The 12,190-nt window shown below is 41.7% G+C and overlaps 1 protein-coding gene and 1 long non-coding RNA gene across 2 annotated transcripts in view; one reads left to right on the forward strand and one right to left on the reverse strand.

Annotated features, from left to right (window-relative positions):
* LOC137306369 (uncharacterized) overlaps positions 1-909 on the forward strand; it is a 45,929-nt gene extending 45,020 nt beyond the window's left edge. The window contains exon 3 of the long non-coding RNA XR_010958863.1: positions 222-909. This is a non-coding gene — a long non-coding RNA (uncharacterized lncRNA). The remainder of the gene's footprint in view (positions 1-221) is intronic.
* LOC137314905 (peroxidasin homolog) overlaps positions 1-12,190 on the reverse strand; it is a 573,760-nt gene that overhangs the window by 495,722 nt on the left and 65,848 nt on the right. The gene's annotated exons all lie outside the window — the stretch shown is intronic.

A 12,190-nucleotide genomic window follows, 5' to 3' on the forward strand; every position in this document is an offset into this window, starting at 1 on the left:
CACATCATGTTGAACACATACCACACCATCATTATTATTTTCAATAAAGACACAATTTTACAGATATTATTCATCTTTGAAATCAATGGTTTCTATATAAACAGCAGTGCTGAGGAATAGTGTTTATATTTACAAAAGAATGTCCAATAAACACAACAGCAGACCTCAGAGAAAGAACTGTTTTTTTGGAATTTCTATATAATTCTGTAATTTCTCTCAAGGGCAAGAAAAAGTGGGACAACTTCCATCAGTTAAACACACAACACATGGCCTTTGCACCTACATTCAGATAGGGAAGAGACCACATCAGCAAGAAGCAATATTGGAGATGGAAAAGCAGGAGAATGAAGGATAAATGTAAATAAAACAAAGAACAAAAGGGAACAGCTATACTCTAGTTGTGACTGTATTAACAAATTGTGAAATAACCCAGATATTAAAGACCAAGGGTATTCTTTGTTGAGTAACAAATTATGGAACATTCAATAAGTAAATGAGCAGAAACAATTTCAGCACATGTCGTGTTAAGGATTTAAGTGTTAAGTCTTTTAGCTATTAGTTAGCTGCAATTCAGCAACCTCTCTTATCTCAAGTAATAACTCAGGATATTGATTTAACAAATTGTTTCTTGTCTCTCAGATTAAAGATGAAAGATAAATTTCTCCATAAGAAGTGCAGAATCAGTGTAACCATCTGTAGCCCTGCAGATGGATAAATCTCTGGAGAAAATAGACATTGCATTAAAAGAGACAGAGTCAAAATTATATATTCTACTTGTAATATCTCTATATATGACATGACATATACATCTTTGAAAATAGTTTGGGTAAATGGCTGTTGATGAAAGATTTACTTCCATGGCTTGTTAAAAGTCTCTGAATGTACTTGACTACTATTTGAAATAAATGATCAAAGACGCGACCATGTCTTTTACCAGACATCTTTATTATTTTCAAAGAAATTATCTAATTTTATTAAACTACTTCTTTCCTGAATGTACACAGTTTCTCCTCGGAGATTTTAGAAAATTTAAGCTTTGGTCTGCAGCCAAGGCAGATGTGGCGATTGAGTTTACTGAAGTAACATACACACAGGAAACGTTATGGTTCCTCCAGTAATTGGATAGAGGTTTATCCCAGGATTTACATAGACTTTCTGACTTCAGCTGAAACGCATAGTGAAGAAGGCCCCCTATGGTCTAAAGGAGTCATTCTTAAGTCGGTGGGATAACATTTCACATCTAATATTAAAATTACTGCAGGGAAATTTTAACTCACGAAAGTGGCCTAATCTCATTAGCATGCCGCTGGCCGATCACCCGACCAAAGTGGCTGCAAGCCAGGCCCAAGGTAAGTGCGGGGGACAGGGGTTCCAGGGCAGTCAGTAGTTCAGGAAGGGCAAGGGGAGTTCAGGTAGGGGAGGCCTACACTTTCCTTGTGGGGCCCTCCTGCTCCTCTTGGCCCCACAAAGGGAAGTTTTAAGCTTACCGTATAGGGCCTCTTCGCTGCTCCAACCAGGTTGTTGCTGTCGGGGCGGCCACTGCGGGCGCCTGCTTTCTTCTGAGTTGACATGTCATCGGGGTTTTATTGGCGTTATAGGATCCTGATTTGCATGAATGTAAGAAGCTCCTGCCTGACTTATGCAGGTGCCTCATCTGCCTGAAAATTCAGCTAGATAAAAAATCCTAGCCGAGCGTTAAGGGAGTGGGTATTTCACCCTCTCCATTTTAACTGCTTCCCACCTGGTTTCCACCAGGCAAGGGGAGATAAAATTCCCCCACACTGTCTCAACGCGCTTGTGAAATTCCAAGTACTTTTCAATGCTTTGATTTATATAATAGATGATATGAAATTGTAAGAAGTTTATTGTGACAGTGATGGTAACAGTACTCATAATCTAGAATATAATTGAGAAATGCCATATCCATAAGGAATATATGTTATATGCTTTACTATTCTTACTAAATTGTGGCAACTAGTATAGAATCATAGAATGTTATGGCACAGCAATAGGCCATTTGGCCCATCAAGTTCATGCCAGTGTTTTTCTCCACGTGAACCTCCTATGGTAATCCCATTGTCTCATTTCCTATATCCTTTAATATTCTTCTTTTCCAAACAACTATATAATTCTTTTGCTTCGAAAGTAGTTTGCGCCGGAGAATTTCATATTTTAATCACCGTTTGTGAAAAGAACTTTTTTCTAAGCCCTGCCTTCTTAATTCATGTTACCATGTTGCTGACCAATGGAAACAATCTATTGCTATTCCCTTTATCAATACCTGTCATAATCTTCAAGACTTCTATCAAATCAGCTCTTAACTTTATCTTTGTGAAGTGCGCAAAAAATTTACTATAAGGATGGTGGGCTCATGTGCCAGGCAAGCTGCCCTTTCTCCAAAAAGTTTCAAGTAAAATAACACTTTTATTTTAATTTATTATTCAAAACAGCACCATTTTGAAAAAGCTGCTACATTTTCCCCCTATTATTGCAGATTCTTCTGCTCTCAAGTAATACCCAAGTAATACTCCAGCTCTTAGTGGTTAGCACCCAATAGTCACTTTCACGCTCAAAGTAAAGTCTGTAAATTATTTTGCCAAGTGCTTATTTCTGTCATCTGCCAAACCCGAGAGCAATGGAGTAGTTACCCACAAGCTACTCTGAGAGACTTACAGTGTTAGGTCTATCAAAATATCTGTATTAACTCAGACCCACTGAGCTATAAAGAAAATAATTCAAACAGCTCCAGTTTGGAATTTTCTCCTCAATGGAAATAATGCTGCAGACTTGATTGATTCATGCAAAGGCAAGGGCTAAAACAAATGAATAAATACTTCAATCCCTGCCTCGAAGGTATAATACAAATCATTTCAGAGCTTTCCAAAGAAAACGGGAAAGTAAAGGTTAAAGTGACACTTCCGTTTGTACAGTAAGTCTTACCCAGGCTGTAATTGAAACCCACAGTCCTGAAGTTGTCCTGGTGCTTTTGGAAAGGTATGATTAAAACCACTTTCCTCAAGCTAGATTTATTCCGAAAAGTGAAACAGAGTCCTTTCAATTGGTGTGGGATATATGCCCCATCCCTCCCTTCCATTCTTGATGCGTTATTTACCTACACAGTCTGTTTAGGATGAGATCAACCGCCTTCAACTGGTGTCAGCCTTAACTCGGTTTCTTTTATCTTTGTGAAGTGCGCAAGAATTTTACTATAAGGATGGTGGGCTTATGTGCCAGGCAAGCTGCCCTTTCTCCAAAAAGTTTCAAGGAAAATAGCACTCTCGCCACTGAATCAGAAGGTCGTGTTCAAGACCCACTCCAAAGACTTGAGCACAAAATCTAGGCTGACAGTTTGGTGCAGTACTGAGGGAGTTGTGCACTGTCAGAGGTGCTGGCTTTCAAATGGGATGTCTGCTCTCAGATGACTAAAAGATCACATGGCACTATTTGGAGAAGAGCAAGGGAGTTCTCCCAGTATCCTGGTCAATATTTATCCCTCAACCAATAACGATAAAACAGATTATCTGGTCATTTATTTCCTTGCTGTGGGACCTTGCTGCGCGAATTGGCTGCCACGTTTCCCTACATTACAACCATGACCAGTTGAGTGGTAAATTTTGGCCAGGAAAAATGGTTCTTCCACTCTTATTCAAAATGGTGCCATAGGATCTTTTACATCCACTTAAAAGGGCAGATAGGACCTCAGTTTAATGACTCATCCAAAGGTGGCACCTCCAACAATGTTGCATTTCCACAGTAGTGTATTGAAGTGATAGTTTAAATTATGGGACAGAATATCTGTGGAGGTTCTTGCTCTCATACACCATTATTTCAGTGGAAGAGCTCAGTAACCCTGGAAATTTACCCACTATGTGCTAAAATCCTTGAATTGGGGCTTGAACTCACAACCATCTGACTCAGAGGCAAAAATGCTAATAATGAGCCAAGCTGACACTGATCTTTGTTTTTTTTATTTCAACTGCAGTGAACTATTTCAGTTCCCTGCTGGGTGAATTAAGTCAATAGGATTTTGTTAGCTGCAGCAGCAAAAAATCATAATTCACCTGCAAAAATGCTTACTTTCTGCTTCTCAATTAGTTAAACAGGCAATTAATTAGTCAAGTAATGGGCCACAATGTGATCCCGCCCTGGAAAGTGGGAACTATTTACTATTATGTATAGTCAACATCTGAGGTTTGGAAATCAGAAGCAACGGGTAAATGACAATTTAAGTTTTAAAAATTGTGTGCATAATCTGTTTGTGTTGTTTGTATTAAAATTAGATTTAAAAGTTAATGTCTTGGCTAGTTTTGGCCTTCTTTGTACTTGCAACAAAGAAACATAGAAAATAAGGGCAGGAGTAGGCCATTCAGTCCTTCGAGCTTGCTCCGCCATTCAATATAACCATGGCTGATCCTCTATCTCAATACCATATTCCCGCTCTCTCCCCATATCCCTTGATGTCTTTTGTGTCCAGAAATCTATCTAGCTCCTTCGTAAATATATTCAGTGACTTGGCCTCCACAGCCTTCTCTGGTAGAGAATTCCACAGATTCACCACCCTCAGAGTGAAGAAATTTCTCCTAATCTCAGTCCTAAATGTCCTACCCGGTATCCTGAGACTGTGACCCCTCGTTCTGGTTCCCCCAGACAGGGGAAACATCCTCCCTGCATCCAGTCTGTATCACCTTGTCAGAATTTTATATGTTTCAATGAGATCCCCTCTCATTCTTCTAAACTCAAGACCGAGTCGAACCAATCTCTCCTCATACGACAGTCCTGCCATCCCAGGAATCAGTCTGGTGAACCTTCGCTGCACTCCCTCTATGGCAAGTATATCCTTTCTTAGGTAAGGAAACCAAAACTGCACACAATACTCCAGGTGTGGTCTCACCAAGGCCTTGTATAACTGCAGTAAGACATCCTTGCTCCTTTACTCAAATCCTCTTGCAATGAAGGCCAACATACCATTTGCCTTCCTAACTGCTTGCTGCACCTGCATGTTTGCTTTCAGTGACTGGTGTACAAGGACACCCAGGTCCCTTTGTACATCAACTTTACCAATCTTTCACCATTTAAATAATACTCTGCCTTTCTGTTTTTCCTTCCGAAGTGGATAACTTCACATTTATCCACATTATACTGCATCTGCCATGTATTTGCCCACTCACTCAACTTGCAACTTGTCTAAATCGCCTTGAAGCCTCCTTGCATCCTCCTCACAACTCACAATCCCATCTAGTTTTGTGTCGTCAGCAAACTTGGAAATATTACATTTGGTTCCCTCATCCAAATCATTGATATATATTGTGAATAGCTGGGGCCCAAGCACTGATCCCTGCGGTACCCCACTAGCCACTAACCCAAAAAAGACCCATTTATTCCTACTCTCTGTTAACCAATTTTCAATCCATGCCAGTATATTACCACCAATCCCATGTGCTTTAATTTTGCACACTAACCTCTTATGTGGGATTTTATCAAAGACCTTCTGAAAATCCAAATAAACCACATCCACTGGTTCTCCCTTATCTATTCTATCAGTTACATCCTCAAAAAACTTCAGTAGGTTTGTCAAACATGATTTCCCTTTCATAAGTCCATGTTGACTTTGTCTAATCCCATTGATACTTTCTAAGTGTCCTGTTATCACATCCTTTATAATAGACCCTAGCATTTTCCCAACTACTGATGTTAGGCTAACCGGTCTATAGTTCCCTGTTTTCTCTCTCCCTCCTTTTTTAAATAGTGAGGTTACATTTACCACCCTCCAATCTGCAGGAACTGTCTAATCTATAGAATTTTGGAAGATGACAACTAATGCATCCACTATTTCCATGGCTACCTCTTTTAGTACTCTGGGATGCAGATTATCAGGCCCTGGGGACTTATCGGCTTTCAGTCCCATTAATTTCTCCAGCACTATTTTTTTACGAATACTAATTTCCTTTAATTCCTCTTTCTCACTAGTCCCTTGGTTCCCTAGCATTTCTGGGAAGTTATTAGTGTCTTCTTCCATGAAGACAGAACCAATGTATTTGTTTAATTGCTCTGCCATTTCCTTGTTCCCCATTATTTGCAGATGACACCAAGATTGGTGGCATTGTGAACAGTGAAGAAGTTTATCTAGGATTGCAACGGGATCTTGATAAATTGGGCCAGTGGGATGAATGGCAGATGGAGTTTAATTTAGATAAATGTGAGGTGATGCATTTTGGTAGATCAAATCTGGCCAGGACCTACTCCGTTAATGGTAGGGCGTTGGGGAGAGTTATAGAACAAAGAGATCTCGGAGTACAGGTTCATAGCTCCTTGAAAGTGGAGTCACAGGTGGATAGGGTGGTGAAGAAGACATTCGGCATGCTTGGTTTCATTGGTCAGAACATTGAATACAGGAGTTGGGATGTCTTGTTGAAGTTGTACAAGACATTAGTAAGGCCACACTTGGAATACTGTGTACAGTTCTGGTCACCCTATTATAGAAAGGATATTATTAAACTAGAAAGAGTGCAGAAAAGATTTACTAGGATGCTACCGGGACTTGATGGTTTGACTTATAGGGAGAGGTTGGATAGACTGAGACTTTTTTCCCTAGAGAATAGGAGGTTTAGGGGTGATCTTATAGAAGTCTATAAAATAATGAGGGGCATAGATAAGGTAGATAGTCAAAATCTTTTCCCAAAGGTAGGGGAGTCTATAACAAGGGGGCATAGATTTAAGGTGAGAGGGGAGAGATACAAAAGGGTCCAGAGGGGCAATTTTTTCACTCAAAGGGTGGTGAGTGTCTGGAACGAGCTGCCAGAGGCAGTAGTAGAGGCGGGTACAATTTTGTCTTTTAAAAAGCATTTGGACAGTTACATGGGTAAGATGGGTATAGAGGGATATGGGCCAAGTGCAGGCAACTGGGACTAGCGTAGTGGTATAAACTGGGCGACATGGACATGTTGGGCCGAAGGGCCTGTTTCCATGTTGTAAACTTCTATGATTCTATGATTCTATAAATTCTCCCGTTTCTGACTGTAAGGGACCTACATTTGTCTTCACTAATCTTTTTCTTTTTACATACTTGTAGAAGCTTTTACAGTCCATTTTTATGTTCCTTGCAAGTTTACTCTCATACTCTATTTTTCCCCTCTTAATCAATCTCTATGTCCTTTTTTGCTGAATTCTAAACTGCTCCCAATCCTCAGGCTTGCTACTTTTCTGGCAACTTTATATGATTCCTCTTTGGATCTAATACTATCCTTAATTTCTTTTGTTAGCCATGGTTGGGCCACTTTTCCTTTTGTGCCAGAAAAGAATGTAAAACTGTTGCAATTCATGCATTTATTCCTTAAATGTTATCCATTGCCTATCCACCGTCATGCCTTTTAAGGAAGCTTCCCAATCTATCATAGCCAACTCACTCCTCATACCTTCGTAGTTTCCTTTGTTTAGATTTAGGACCCTAGTTTCGGATTGGACTACTTCACTTTCCATCTTAATGAAGAATTCTATCATGTTATGGTCACTTTTCCCTAAAGGACCCTGCACAAAAAGGTTATTAATTAACCCCTTCTCATTGCACAATACCCAACCTAGGATAGCCTGTTCCCTAGTTGGCTCCTCAACACACTGGTCTAAAAAAAACCATCTCGTACACACTCATAAGTAATGATGTACCTAAGCAGCCAAACCTTGAGATTTTCAATTTCCCACAAAGGAGAATTTAAAAATTCAGCTGCATCGCTTTGTGGGCTTTTAAGCAGTTTGCAGCACAATTGTTTAAACTGCCACTGAGGAGAGCCCTGCTCAGGTGCTTAAAGTGAGTTCCGTGCACTGTTGTCGTTCTCTTTTCTTCTTCTTCACCACCACATTAGGAGCAATTTTAAACCTAACCCACCTGTCGGGAAGCTGACGGGATAGGGTGCAACGCTGGTTTTATACCTCTACCCAATTTTATTCTTTATTGAATTCAACGGAGAGTAATATAAAGTGGGGTGTAAAACCACCGTTCCACCCAATCCCGTGCGTTTCCCGGCCAGCGAGTTAGGTTAACATTACCTCCATTACCTATTGATCTATAATTCAGTTCCCTCAAGTCTTCGACTCAATACTTTCTCATGCAAGCCAGTTTCTCTGGATTAATTTAGTACTCTGGGATGTAGATTATCAGGCCCTGGGGATTTGTCAACCTTTAGCCCCATTAATTTCCCTAGCACTATTTTTTTTACTAATACTGGTTTCCTTCAGTTCCTTCCTCTCACTAGACCCTTGGTTCCCTAACATTTCCGGAAGGTTATTTGTGTCCTCCTTTGTGAAGACAGAAGCAAAGTATGTGTTTAATTGTTCTACCATTTCTTTGTTCCCCATTATAATTTCCCCCATTTCTGACTGTAAGGGACCTACACTTGTCTTCACTAATCTTTTTCTCTTGACATATTTATAGAAGCTTTTACAGTCAGTTTTTATGTTGCCTGCTAGTTTACTCTCATTATTTTAAATGAACAGAAAATTAATGATGGGATTCCAAATATAAAGGGCCATTCTGGAGCTATCTACATGGGTCAGTGGGTAATTGCAGTGTCCTGTGCAGTATGGAGCAATTAAGGCTAGGGAAAGTCACAAGCTTTTTCCCTGGTCTATGCCGACTTGGTTGATCTCAGCCAGAACAGACGTCTGGGTGCTACAACTGGCCTCTGTGCCTTACAGTTAGGGTGGAGAAAAATCAGCTAGGGTTTCCAATCCAGCAAGCAAAGTGCCAGAAGGCTGCTAATATCTGTGGTACTGTATCTCAGTATGAGTCAGAACCTTGAGGAGGGGAGAAAACTGAAAAACACTTTCTTAAAAGACCCCCTCTTAAACTAAAAACACTATCTGAATAAAAATGCATCAGTGGAGGAGTGTCTTGGCAGTTATATTGTTGTGAATGTAGATGCAAAATGGCACAATTTAGTTACACACCATGGGACACTAACCTTTATTTGACACTGTAAAGACATGTATTATCATGCTACAAATGATTTAACACCAAATGAACATCTGCTGTGTGTTTTGGCTGAACACCATGAGCTGAGTACATAAAATAAATGCAGGACAAACCAAAGAGAATACCCTGCTCTGCTCTTAATGAGCATAAAAAACAGAACATTTATTTCTCAATATTATCTCCCCACAATTTTTTTTTAAATTATAGAATCATAGAAATGACAGCACAGGAAATAATGATTTGTGCCAGTGCTGGCTCTTTACCTGGAGGTATCTACTCTAATCCCATTCTCCTGTCTTTTACATCCCTACATTTTACAATCATCCGTTAAAAATACTTGCCCATTTCCTTTTTAAATGATATTATAACTTTTGCCCAATATCCACTTGTGGTAAGGCACTACAAATTCTAATTACCCTCTATTTGAAAAAATTTGTCTAACTTCATTCTTTTTCTAGTGATGATTCTGAGATTTTTTTAAAAATTTTTCATGGGATGTGAGCATCGCTGGCGAGGCCAGCATTTATTGCCCATCCCAAATTGCCCTCAAGAAGGTGGTGATGAGCCACCTTCTTGAACCCTGCAGTCCGTGTGGTGAAGGTTCTCCCACAGTGCTGTTAGGTAGGAAGTTCCAGGATTTTGACCCAGCGACAATGAAGGAACGGCGATATATTTCCAAGTCGGGATGGTGTGTGACTTGGAGGGGAACGTGCAGGTGGTGTTGTTTCCATGTGTCTGCTGCCCTTGTCCTTCTAGGTGGTACAGGTCGTGGGTTTGGCAGGTGCTGTCGAAGAAGCCTTGGCGAGTTGCTGCAGTGCATCCTGTAGATGGTGCACACTGCAGCTACAGTGCGCCGGTGGTGAAGGGTGTAGAATTCAGTGAATTCCACCTTTTCCCTGAGTCTGTAAAATTTGGCCATTGACCAAAATTCTAAGATGGAAGGTGCAGTTGAAAGGTCACCAAACGAATCAACAAAACACAGTGGAATGTGGGAAATAAAACAAGGTTGAATTAAACAGCCACCATCAGTGAATCACATCTCCAGACATGGTGGGGCGATGTCTTTGTTTAAAACAAAACCGATCAACACCTAGGACGTTGGATACAAAAGGAGCCCTGTATAGCAGGTGATCAGCAATCAGCATTAATTTGAAGAACAATAGCCCATCGAGAGAGGTAACTGCGCAATAATCGCCAAACAGGAGGGTTCCATGTTGTAAACTTCTATGATTCTATAGAAGTTTACAACATGGACTGCTGAAGTGTTCCCCGACACTTCAGCAGTCCATGACTGCTGAAGTGTCGGGGAACACTTCAGCAGTCATGGACATTCAGCCACCGACCTTCGGGTAAGCGTACTCCAAGGCGGCCTTCGAGACACACGACAACGCAAAATCGTCGAGCAGAAATTAATAGCCAAGTTCCGCACCCATGAGGACGGCCTCAACCGGGATCTTGGGTTCATGTCACACTACACGTAACCCCACCAGCGAACAAATGTTATCTGTTTTTAATATAACGGGTCATTGACTGTCTTCCTTATCTCTCTCTCTCTCTTTTTTTTTTGGGGGGTTGTATATTCAGTGGCCTTTTAGATGACACCTTTCTGTCTGCTCACTGTGATTGCCTTGGCAACGGGCAGTAATCACCAGGCTTTGTTATGTGATCTTAAAATGCAAAGGATTCGAAATTGTCTTTTCCACACCGCCTGAGGAAGGGGAAAGCCCCCGAAAGCTTGTGGGATTAAAAATAAAATCGTTGGACTATAACTTGGTGTTGTAAAATTGTTTACAATTGTTGGAGATGGTCATTGCCTGGCACTTATCTAACACGAATGTTACTTGCCAGTTATCAGACCAAGCCTGGACGTTGTCCAGGTCTTGCTGGATGTGGGCACGGACTGCTTCATTCGCTATCTCAGATTGAATGGGGCTGTTTGCAACCTCAGCATTTTGTTCGACTTTGGGCTAAGTACCTGACTCTATATTTACTCCATCACAAAGACAACTACTTCCATCTTGATAACATCACCCGCCTTCATCCTTACCTCAGCCCATCTGCTGCTGAAACTCTCATCCATGCCATTTTCACTTCCAGACTCAACTATTCCAATCAAAAGCAAGTTCTGACGAAGGGCCATCGACCTGAAACGTTAACTCTGTTTCTTTCTCGACAGATGCTGCCTGACTTGCTGTGTGTTTCCAGCAATTTTTTGTTTTTATTTCAACTATTCCAATGCTCTCCTAGCCGGTCTCCCATCCTCCATATATTTCAGATCATCCACAACTCTGCTGCCCATATTCTATCCTGCACCAAGTCCTGCTTGCTCATCACCTCTGTCCTCGCTGACATACATTGGCTCCTGTTCCCCCAATCCTTTAAATTTAAAATTAGGAACATAGGAATTGCTAGACAAAAAAAGACCGAGGTCCATCGAGTTCAGCTTCTACCATCTTGGTAGTGCCACAACATTAATGGAGTTAATGACTAATCGTGGCAATCAATCTCTATCATTAGTCCACAACAGACTCAGACATGGGGCAAGGAAAACACACCAGTTCTGGGAAGTATGGGCTCGATGTTACCAGGGCTGTGGGTTCGCGCCAGGGGGGCTATTGGGCGCGTGGGTAATGCGCCCGGCAAAACCAGTCTGCCCCCCGCGTGATCGCAGCCCAATTGGATCCACTTACCTGGTCTTCCGGGTTCCCCACTACTGATCTGCGCGTCGGGCGGACTGCACATGCTCAGTAAGCTCTGTCAGCTGGAGGCGCTCTATTTAAAGGGGCAGTCCTCCACTGACAGACGCTGCAACAAATAGAAAAAATTACAGCATGGAGCAGCCCAGGGGGAAGGCTGCTCCCAGTTTAATGATGCCTCACTCCAGGTATCATTAGATGGGATGAGGAGGAGAGGGAGGACAGAGATCTTCCCCCCGGCGGGCGGGAGGAAGCGGCCTGCCTCTGCCACCAAGAAGGCCTGGCTCGAGGTGGCAGAGGAGGTCACCTGCACCACTAACATATCGCGCACCTGCATACAGTGCAGGAGGCGCTCCAATGACCTCAGTAGGTCAGCCAAAGTGAGTACATTTACTCATTCCCCTACAATCCATCTGCCACATCACTGCCCCCACCCCACATCTCCTTCTGCACTGCCAACACTATTCTGTCACATCACCCCTCATACCCACTCAAAGCTCATCCTCATCTTACCTGCACTTACTCACCT

This window comes from Heptranchias perlo, chromosome 3 (genome assembly GCF_035084215.1).
Source record: "Heptranchias perlo isolate sHepPer1 chromosome 3, sHepPer1.hap1, whole genome shotgun sequence".
NCBI classification, from domain to species: Eukaryota; Metazoa; Chordata; class Chondrichthyes; order Hexanchiformes; family Hexanchidae; genus Heptranchias; species Heptranchias perlo.